We start from the raw sequence: 10,418 nt of genomic DNA on the forward strand, positions 1-10,418 counted from the left end.
GCTGACGCATTCGGCGCCGAGAAGGGTGCTGCACAGCAGAAGGCGTTGACGTAAGCAGACATTCCACTATATAGTCGGCTGCACCTCAGCAAAAAGAAGAGACAGCTGTCAACTTGAGCATTAGCGAAAGTGAAGCGACCGAATACACAGTTGAAGCAAATATAATGGAGAAGACGGTGCTCTTGTCATGGGTGATCCTCATTTTGAAAGTGAATGCGTCATTATCAGAAGTTGCTGCTAGGTAAACCTGAAATCATTTCTTACATTACCTGCGATGAAAACGTTCTTATTCGTAGTAAGGAAAACTGTTGACATACGTGATGGGAATTGCGTTAGAACCGATTCGACCAGTTAAAATGTTTATTGATATATAGATGAACCGCAAACATTGGTCTAAGCCATTCAATATGTACGACATGCATGGGGCAATGGTTGTGAGGAGAAAGTTGCGGATTTCTTTCATGACCCCCGTCACTAAATTTCCCATAATATTGCGTTTGACTGCCTGTGCAATCATACACTGTGGGATGGAAGAATACCGTCCCTCTGATAGAGACCATCAAAGGCACAGGTGGCTTTAAACGCGTTACTCTGCTTCCTGAGGACATTGATAGTGAGTGCCAGTCACTAAGCTTTGTAAATGGCTACATCCAATTTAAATAATCCTTTTACTTGCAGTAGCTACTCAGGGGTCGCACTGACATTTAAAGCCTTTTATTGGTCATATGATCCTCCCGCTTATACAAGGAAGTGAAAGTGCGTCAGTGGGCATCACTAAACGTAGCAAAATATGGTTAGTGTTTTTTCCGCTTTCTGTCGTTTTGTCGGAACTACTATGACAGTGGCTACTTCTTAGACTTCAGCCAATGCTCCAAATCGTTGCAAAACTTCTGCGATCCTAAATACAACGATGACAGCACTACGATATTGAAGCTGGTGTGGATATGACGATGACAGAGATCGTAACTTTAGGCAATATGTTTACATTATCATTACTCCGTTACTGCGCCTATCTAAAGGATCTCTCACCAGACCACGCATCAAAGTTTGGTCATACGCAGGAAGTTGTTACGTGCCCTCCAAGAAATGTTCTACCGGAAGCATTTTTTTTTCAATTTAGTTAGCAGTAGAGACCGAAACATATGAAGATCTGCGAACCCTGGATTTAAGGAGGCGAGCGTCACCGTCAGCATAGACACTCTCTTCACTCGCACCTACTAGCCTATTACAAATTCCTTTCCTGCCTTCTTGCACACTGAAGCCGGAGGATCGCTTGACGAATGCGTCACGAGCCCGGCGTTCTTTCTTTCCCCTCTGTCTCGCGCTTTTGATGAGCAGCGAACATTTTGTAGCGGTCTCGTGCGCGAGTTGTGTTTGTGTCGTTTCGTACAACGGACGATTTTGCGCGGTATGGACGAGAACGCCTGATTAGCCGTATAATTCAGTGGTACAATCACGAGCACTGAGGCAGGGCCGAGAGGATGAAAGAGAATTATTGCAGCGCTGGAGCGTAGCAGAAAATCAGATAATGTTGTTCTCTGCGCGCGCGAATGCACTCCATGGGAACAAGCTGACGAAACAAAAGTGCATCTCTCTTGCTACGCTGTACGAAGTAAAGCAAACGTGCAGACATTCAGTTTCTACGTAGTATTATATCTCCGAACTTTAAATCATATATTGAAGTAGCAGATTAAATAAGTAGCTGATGGTGGTTTGAATAATTCCGAACTCACGTGCAGTATGAGTGACGTCACAACAGTGCCATGCATGTATGCGCACTTGCGCAATTGATGACGTCAACTCTCCGGCTGGGTGCGCGGTGCCCGCGATGAGAAGGGGAAATGATTTTGGCTAGAAATTTGAGCTCTTTCCGCAAAGCTTAGGGACATAATACTTAACGGACACGATCTTAAGCGCGCATTGTACGCACTGCGTTTGTAAACTAAAAATTACCAGACCTGTTGAGGGGCCGGTTAACCTATAAGCACGATCAATGCGTCTATCTCTAGAAACATTTGATTGTTCCTTTTATTTAGTGCATATAAATGCGTATTTCAATGTTGGTGCCTATATTGCATCGTCACAGCCCAAAAATGATTTTTTTCGTGTTTTGTTTGGGCCTTACACTGCAGTGATATCACCCTTTGCGGTATATGAGTGAAGACAGCCGATTATTGCGAATAACACATAGCGGTGCAAAGGCCGTTAGCAACTTTGCGGCCTACGAGCGCGTGATTGCGAGAAAGGCTCAAACTGCGCTGCGTGACGATACATTTGAAGATGTCTTGGTGTACTTTGCCTTCCCTTCACGTATTTAGCCGACATCACTGAGCAACTTGACCACTCGGGCGCAGCTCCGCCCTGAAATGTGGGCCATATTTGAGACGTTCAGGAAGAACTCGGCACCATCGGCAATGGACCTGTTGCTGATAGTTAGCTTGGAACTTTAGCCTGTGTCAGACAATTTTCACTGGTTTTTCGGTGCTGAAAAAACTGTGGAATGTTATGACCGGCGAACATTCTAGCAGCCCAACGACACAGCCACTAAGCTGCCCTAGTGGTTTCGACAGCGCTGTGAAATGTCTAGAGGGGCAATCGCACTGGCCCTGCTCAGTGGAACTTGCCATGTGTGTTGGGTTGCTTCAACATGCGGCATCCTCGTACAGTTATACCACCGTCAGTGGAGCTTAAGCCTAGTGGTAAACATTCCTAACGCTGTCAACGCTTCGCCCTTCGGAGGAAACTGCAAGCATTTTATTTTTTTGTTTCTGAATAAAGTTTTCATTGGTTTCGCAGCATGCAGCGCAACATATATATTTATTCACGTCAGTATTATTTCAGTATTAAATTATTAAATTATCCTTATCAGTTATTATTATTATCAGTAATTATCAGTATTAAATTATCCGTAGTAATTTTAGTATTAAATTCAGTATATGTGATTTTCCCTTTATTCAGTATTAATTCCTTGGAGTTCCGGTATATATAATCGGTAGGGGTTTCGGTAAATAGGAGTAGCACCACCATCATGGATGCGATGCTTGGCAACGAGTGCCTGGTCTAAGAGGCGACCATGATAGTAAAAAAAAAGAAGAAAATTTTCGGTAGCAAGACAAGACATTACATAGGTCTTTTGTCTACGCAGGTAAGTGATCCCCCGCAATCGTTTTCTCAATGTTGGGCTCGGCGCAAGAGGTATCTAGACTTTCGAGGCTTGCCAGGCTCGGATGAAGCGCAGGACGAACGTGAACAATAGCAATTTCGCTCGTGAGGCGAAACCGTGACGCGTTAAATGGCGAAGTACAATGCGCACTAAGCATCGCTAGACTATTTCATGCAGCGTTTGTAGAGTGGACATCCGCCCGTGCGAGCGAGCAGTCCCCTTTCGTGAAGTAAAAAAAGTGTTAGTCATATTCACTTGTCAAACTTGCCCCTCTTGGTGGTGGAATGAAAAGACTCGGAATTTAATCCTCCTCTTCACTATGCGAATTTCGCCACTGGTCCCCAGTGAAACAACCCTTTAGCTTCATAGTGCTGGATGTGCTCGACTTTTCTGAAATTTGTGTTTGGTCTGCTAGACCAAACACGAATGGATCTCGTGATATCCTTGAAGAAAACAAGGCGACGTCAGCACAACACGCCATCAGAGCCATGCAGTAAATACGACAAGACGAGCCCTAGAATAAGACAAATGAAAATGACACAAACGCGCCCAATCATTGTCATTGCATGTAGAAGAAAGGAACCTGAGTTCAAGACCTGATTCGTAGCCAATTCGCCATTCAATGTATGCGTCATAAACATTCAGGACAACAGCAACAACAACCGTGTCAGCAACAGCAACGTCGATAGCTAGAACGCGAAGAAGGCGCGGGCGCCAGCTCTATGCAGTACGCAGACGTTGAGCGGGTGTTATATGGCAGCTGCCGGCAAAATCACAACCCCTAGGTGCCGTAACCTCAACTGCCAAAACATCAATTTGGGTTGCATATTAGAACGCATATTAAACTGATGTACCGAGCGCTTTGATTCTTCGAAACTTCAGTTTGCTCAAACTATAAGGTTACTTGAAAGGCATGCATGACCCAACAGTGTTTCAACCGAACTGGTATCACTTCTTGATCGGTTGTCCGTCGTTGCCTGTCTTTCAACTGCGAACATACTTGTACTTTTTCTGTGTTGCCAGGTGTATACATTGTGCTTTATAGGTCCTTTGCAAGCCATCCTTGTGTGATGTGCTGCCTAGTGCCGTGAAAAGCTCTCGAATACAGTATTATAATTAATTCAATCAATACCACGTGAGAATAATGAAGGCGGCTGCGAGGGCTTATCGTGGACTGCCATTCTGTAGGTCGCAAGTTCGGATCATTATGGCACAAATATATTTTTTCTACTTTTCTTTGTTGTTTTCCCCAATTGAGTTTGGGTTTCCAGCGACGGAAGGCTTTGACTTCATACGTTTGTTGCAAGCCATCAACGTGTGATCTGTTGTCTAGTGCTTCAAAGGTTCTCGCATGCAGCATCACAAATGATTCAATTAATACTACGTGACAACAAAATCGGCGGTTGCGAGTTCTAATCCTCGACTGCCACTCTGTTGGTCGCAAGTTCGAATCTTTGCGATGCAATGAGATATTTTTTCTATTTTCTTTGTCATTTTCTCGCAAGGAACTTTGGGTTACCAGAGACGGATGGCGGAGAACAGTGGCGAACATCAAAACGAGTAGAAGAATGAGACCGCCAGAAACATAGTTGTAAAAAGCTGCCACGCGATCGTCGTCTAAAGGATGAAACTTCAGGAAGGCAAATTTCTCGAAGCGGTATTTCTTCGGTGAAACCAAAGTTACCAACAGGGGTACAAGTCTGGGCGGTCCTGACAGACAGTGTCAGGCGTAGAGTTTCCTATAATTATTAGAGCGAACTCTGGCGCTGCGACCTTTTAGCCACCATGGGAATGATGGGTAGTACATGGATTTGGCTGATGTCCTGGCTTGGGGCATAATAAGTACTTGTGATTTCGTTTATTACGGTTTATCTGGGTCGAAATTGGGCTAAATTGCAAACCAATTTATATTTTTTAATGTAAAAAGTAATAAGACTTTGCAAGCCCGCATAATAGCTGCTAATTACAGTGGTTCCGCTTGTGCATGCATCCGCGGCGTAATGGTGTCACTATCGTGGTTCTGTGCTAGAGGTGCTTTGGTCCAATTTGCCGTCGGAAAATTTTAATAACATCTATTTAATTATATACAACGTGGTACTTTCTTAAAAATGATCACTTTGCCAAGTCATGAAGCCATTTATAGCCAGAAGGAGGAAGTTCAGGCAAATCCACGTACCATACCCATCATTCCCATGCTAGCTGAACAGTCCTGCTTGCAGCTCCCGTGGACACTATAGCATCACAGTTTTCTCTGGCAACTATATGAAACTCTATGGTGTGACGTATGGCAACCTCATACTTCAGTGGAATTTTCGGCGGTGAAGTGATGAGGTAATCATAATTAGAAGCGGGTGCAGCTAGAAGACGATAGTTCGATACATAATGGTGATTTGGGCGACCGGCGAGCGAAGCCGGTGGGGCATAAGCGGCTGAGGTTTGCAACACGAGATTTCGAATCAGTAGGCGGCTCAAGGCGTAGGTTGTCAGTGGAGCAATCAATAAGAGCCGAATATGTGGGGAAAAAATCAAGCTGAGGTTTAGGATGGGGAGGCAATCAGCAATCAAGGCCTAAAGAACAGCTCTATAGCGACAGGCTGTTCTGACGTGCGCTCTACTTGTGCCCACGTCAGGAACAGTAACGTCAGTCGCAACGTGGATGACTTGTGCTGATGCTAATAATAGTGCTTACGTCATGATTATGGGAAACACTATAGAGATGTTTAAACGAATGCATGGATCGTGCGAAAGCAGAAATAAACGCAATCTTATTTGGTGGCATTTTTTTGCAGTGCAACGCAAAACATTAGTATAGCGGACCTCGTCACAAACGGTACTCCAAAAGAAGTCGAATTTTTCAAGAAATACGCTGATGTCGAGGCAAAGTCAGGATATATTACGGTTCAACCAGGAAGCCACCTGTTTTTTCTTTTGCTGAAATCGCCACAGGTAAGACAAAAAAGCCTTCTTTGTGCAGTGAGTGCTCCTCTCTTCTAGAACCATTTTACGACAACTTCATTTAAAAAAGTTATCAACTCGTGCTGTGATATAGGCGGGTATTGAACATTGCGTATAACTCGCATTTCTGGCTTACTCACCGAATACACTGCCCTGCAACCTGTCTGATTATTTAGATGTCAGTATTGCTGATTGGCAGCACCGCGTTAGGCAGGGGAAACTTGTGAACGTCGTATGGAGAGAACGCAGCGTTGGCTGTGGTAGTTGTTTATATGGATCTTATAGACAAAATACACATAGGCGATAGATTCCTCCGTGTGAGGTATAGTATAGCTCACAGCGAAATTTTTACTCCCAACGACACCATACCATACCATACCATACCACCATACCAGTAAGTCATGATACCACAGTACAGTTAAATGTCTGGAATATGTAGCGATCTATGGTCTGAAAGATTTATCAAAGTTGCTAAAAGTACCACCACCGAGAGACACCAATATCATTCAGCCGGCGCTGCAAACGCTTGAGATTAATACCTTGCTTATACTCACACAATTATACACCGTGAGTTCTCTCTTCCCTCTCCTGAAATGCACTTTTGCATCTCGACCCGATAAGAATGCAGCCTCATGGCTGATAATAAAGCCAGTAACCAAAAAGCAGTAGAATGCCATAGACACAGTGTAAAAAATGCACCGTTGTTTTTATTCGACATTTTCGAGCTACAGTTGCCAACTATTTCCCGTAAATTTATAGGCGTCCATAATTTAATTCCACGGCACAGAGTAAACAAGCCCTCATATTTACATAAATTTCCCGTAAAATATGCAGACGTCTGTAAGTTCAATCAATGACACCGCAAGAACGCGCAGTCATATTTACAACAGTTGTCCGTCAATAAATACTCGTTTCCGTAATTTCATTGCACTGCACCACTAGGACATGCCGCCATATTTACAACACTTCCAGAAGTATTTCTGTAAAACGTCGAACTGCGGTTTTCGTTAAAACTAGCCTGCTTCACTCTTTTATTTGTAATTATTAGGTTATCCTGTTCACTAGAAAAGTGACCTTTATTACTTTTGCTGCAGAGTGTTGTTGCTTTGCTAGACACCTTGCAGATTTTAGTGTACTTGTTTACATTACATCTCAAGCAAGAAAATGGGAAAGAATAAAACTAACAAAACAGCTGATGAGAATATGAAAGTACATTAGCTCTTATTTGAAGTACATGGAAGTCCCTGTATCTCAAGACAGAAGGCGAGAATCAGTCTAAGCCAATTCCCGGGGCAAATCGAATGAAAAAATATCGACTCGCCATCTTGGCTCTGCGAAAGCGGATGTCCAGCAAAGCAGTCGAAAACCGCCACTACAAGTGCATAAGTGGGTACGCAATGCTTTATTGGTCCATTCCTCCTTCGGTACATTATTCAACCACAGGAGAATGTGGGCGTGCGAACTTCCCCTGCGCTGAAACTACACGGCAATACGACCAGGGGCGGCGCGCTGCCGATAGTACCAGTATTGTTTCGTTTCCCTCCACTGCTCCTTGTATACATGCTGCTCCTCGGAAGTCTTAGATATGCATTGCCTACCTAAGGCGATACTGCCGCATCAATGAAACTTGTTAGGCTGATTCATCTAAATATAAAAAGCTAGTGACGTCACTCCCGACGTTGCAGGCTGTCGTCGCCGTGACAGCTTCCGCAACAGTAATCTTTAGAGGGAAACGGATGCGGGGAGCTAAAAGTGTTCCGCATTGTTATCAGGAGCACCTTATCATCAATTATGTGGTTTGTATGCTTGTTTAGAACTTGTTTTTTATTGAAACGAATGCTGTGATCCATGTTTATGCGTGATACAAAGAATGAAGCCACTTTTCGTTTTAATCACTGAAGGTTTTTCAGTTGTCGGGAGGTCGATGCTGTGAAAACTCCAGACCAACTACCGGCCAAGAGTGTGGCTGTAAATTAACCAAAAAGTGCAATTCATCGATGCTAGCCTACAGTGCGCCAATATATACGAGTACCACAGATTAGGAGACTATGCCCGAGCACGCATTTGAAATAATGTGTGATTTGTCTGCCAATAAGCCAGACCAATCCACATCACGTAGTATTGAACTGTCTTAGCTCATTGCTCTTTCTTGGCAATAATTTTAAATTACTGAGGTCTTACGTTATACCCAAGAGGAAAGTATGACGCCTAGTTCTTTGTACGTACGCCCTACATGCTTATGCAATGAAAAAAAGAGGCAGCCTGTTTTGAAATACTGACGAGTGACGTTTGCACCAGCAGAAATGCTTCTGACTTAAACTACTATGTTAAATAAGTCAGAACGTAGGAAGGAGCCAGTTCGTCGCACAAAACGAGTTTTCCAGCACTGTTGATATAAGAAAAGAGGAATTTGAGGCTACAATTTCTATATTGCTGGAGTCTACGCTGAAGAAATGGGGGGTTCTTGAGCTGTGTTGCAGAAAATGAACGCACGGTATAAGTTCTCGGGAATAAAAATTATTGCCGAGTGCTGCTCTCACTACACTACAATCACATTTATTATGAAACTTTAAGCAAGATGCTTGAGGTAGGAAAAAATATATCAGAATAGTCCACTCAGGATTTAGGATTCAATGCTCAAGCTTTCACACATTTTTATAACCCGTTGGTTTCGCTGTTGATCTTAGGCCACGAATTGGCTTGATCCGAAGGAATGTACAGAAACGAAGTAAACTAATTGAAAAAAAAACTTGAAGTGAAAGATCTTAAAATTGCGAAATAGGCTCACTATAGTGACATTTCACCTCTTGCGCAGCAAACCCGACCAAAGAACAGTGCGCATAAAGGGCTACACGCTTCTCTGATAAAAAACAAACAGCTGATGCTGTGAAGGATACACTGACTTCTTCGTTGATAAACGTTGTTACGCTAAACTCTTGGTTTGTACAGTAAGGGACCTAGTGTACTTATCACTGATACATTGAAGTTGGCATTTATGACAAGATGAACGAAATTGCAAGTACCCTTCATGGAGAAATCTTTATTAGCTTGGGTGCTTTATCCTGCTTTCCACCATTACTCCAGCTTGATAATGCATGTTGAAATCTAAACAACGACATTTCAAACTTCAGTTCGGCAAGTGCGAAAAATATGAGCACGTCAATTTCAACATAAGCCACAATATTGCTACAGCAGGAAGCAGAAGTGCAAGGTATACTTGTAGGTGCAACATCTCTCCCTATCGAAATGATGAGCATATCACAAAAGCGCACGTGCCTGAAACTGGCAAGTTCTCATTATGTTCCCCCGCGTGACATGAACGACAAATAAAAGAAATGATGGAAGAATTATTCGAGCTACGCAAAGTTGTACATAAAATGAATAAACGGAAGCGAGTTCACGTGCAAGCGCAGTTTACCACAACTTTAAAGAAATAGAAGAAAATGCGGAACACAAAATACTTGCGCCACACCCCGCGACCAATCAATACCAGAGCCTGACAGTCAGATAACGCCTCCCTCACCGGCAACGATGCCCTCGAGGCACGCTACACCAATGCCCAGTTCGACAAGCGCGTCTGCTGTACTGCAAATGAAAAGTATTCCTGTTAACTTCACTAGAGGCAAGGTTCTTTAGGTAAGTTCAACTATCGCGACACAAACCATCAAACTAAAAGCACACTCACCAAGCTGCAGCTGCTCGGCAGACGTCGAAGATACAGTCCTACGTCAAGTCAAGTGGTGAAAGCATGGAAGACGGAAAAACTGAGAAGCTTTGACGTCACGCATTGTGAAGCTCAGTGACGCCGGAAGTTGTCGTTACTGCGCCACCTTATCAGGATTGAATGAATGAATGAATGTGGGTGTTTTAGACGCGACGTTCATTTGAGGGATCGCCAGTCGTTTGTGCGCAGGCGCGAGTAAGAGCAGAGCGAGAGAGAAAATCTGGGGGGTTTTGCTTCTTGCATATATGAATCTGTCTAGGCACTACGGAGGAGGTTTCTAAGCGCGCGTTGTATTCGCTTGTCCCCAGACGGCCAGACACGCCGGCATTTCCTACAGTAGGGTGCAGGCGTGTGAGGGCAGGCAGTGAAAGAACTGCGCGTATGCGTCGTGCGGGCCTCCGCAGTTTTTCCTACAGCCATTGCAGAATCACCAGTTTGCTCGTCTTTTCCTCCTCCCTCTTTAGACAGCGCGCATGCGCGTGGATTGATAAACGGTATCTCACCGTTTTCTCTCAGTGCTAGCGTAGTGCGGTAATCTTTAGAGGAAAACATTCGTTAAAAAACAGCCGCTTTTTA

General features: G+C 43.9%; 1 long non-coding RNA gene across 1 annotated transcript; it reads right to left on the reverse strand.

The window, feature by feature from the left end:
• Positions 1-9,135: 9,135 nt before the first annotated feature.
• LOC139046908 (uncharacterized) lies at positions 9,136-9,930 on the reverse strand. The gene is made up of 3 exons (XR_011506980.1): positions 9,804-9,930; positions 9,642-9,703; positions 9,136-9,223 (listed from the first exon to the last, which is right to left on the reverse strand). It is a non-coding gene; the product is annotated as an uncharacterized lncRNA (long non-coding RNA).
• Positions 9,931-10,418: the final 488 nt, after the last annotated feature.

The sequence above is a fragment of the Dermacentor albipictus genome, chromosome 6 (assembly GCF_038994185.2).
Source record: "Dermacentor albipictus isolate Rhodes 1998 colony chromosome 6, USDA_Dalb.pri_finalv2, whole genome shotgun sequence".
NCBI lineage: Eukaryota > Metazoa > Arthropoda > Arachnida > Ixodida > Ixodidae > Dermacentor > Dermacentor albipictus.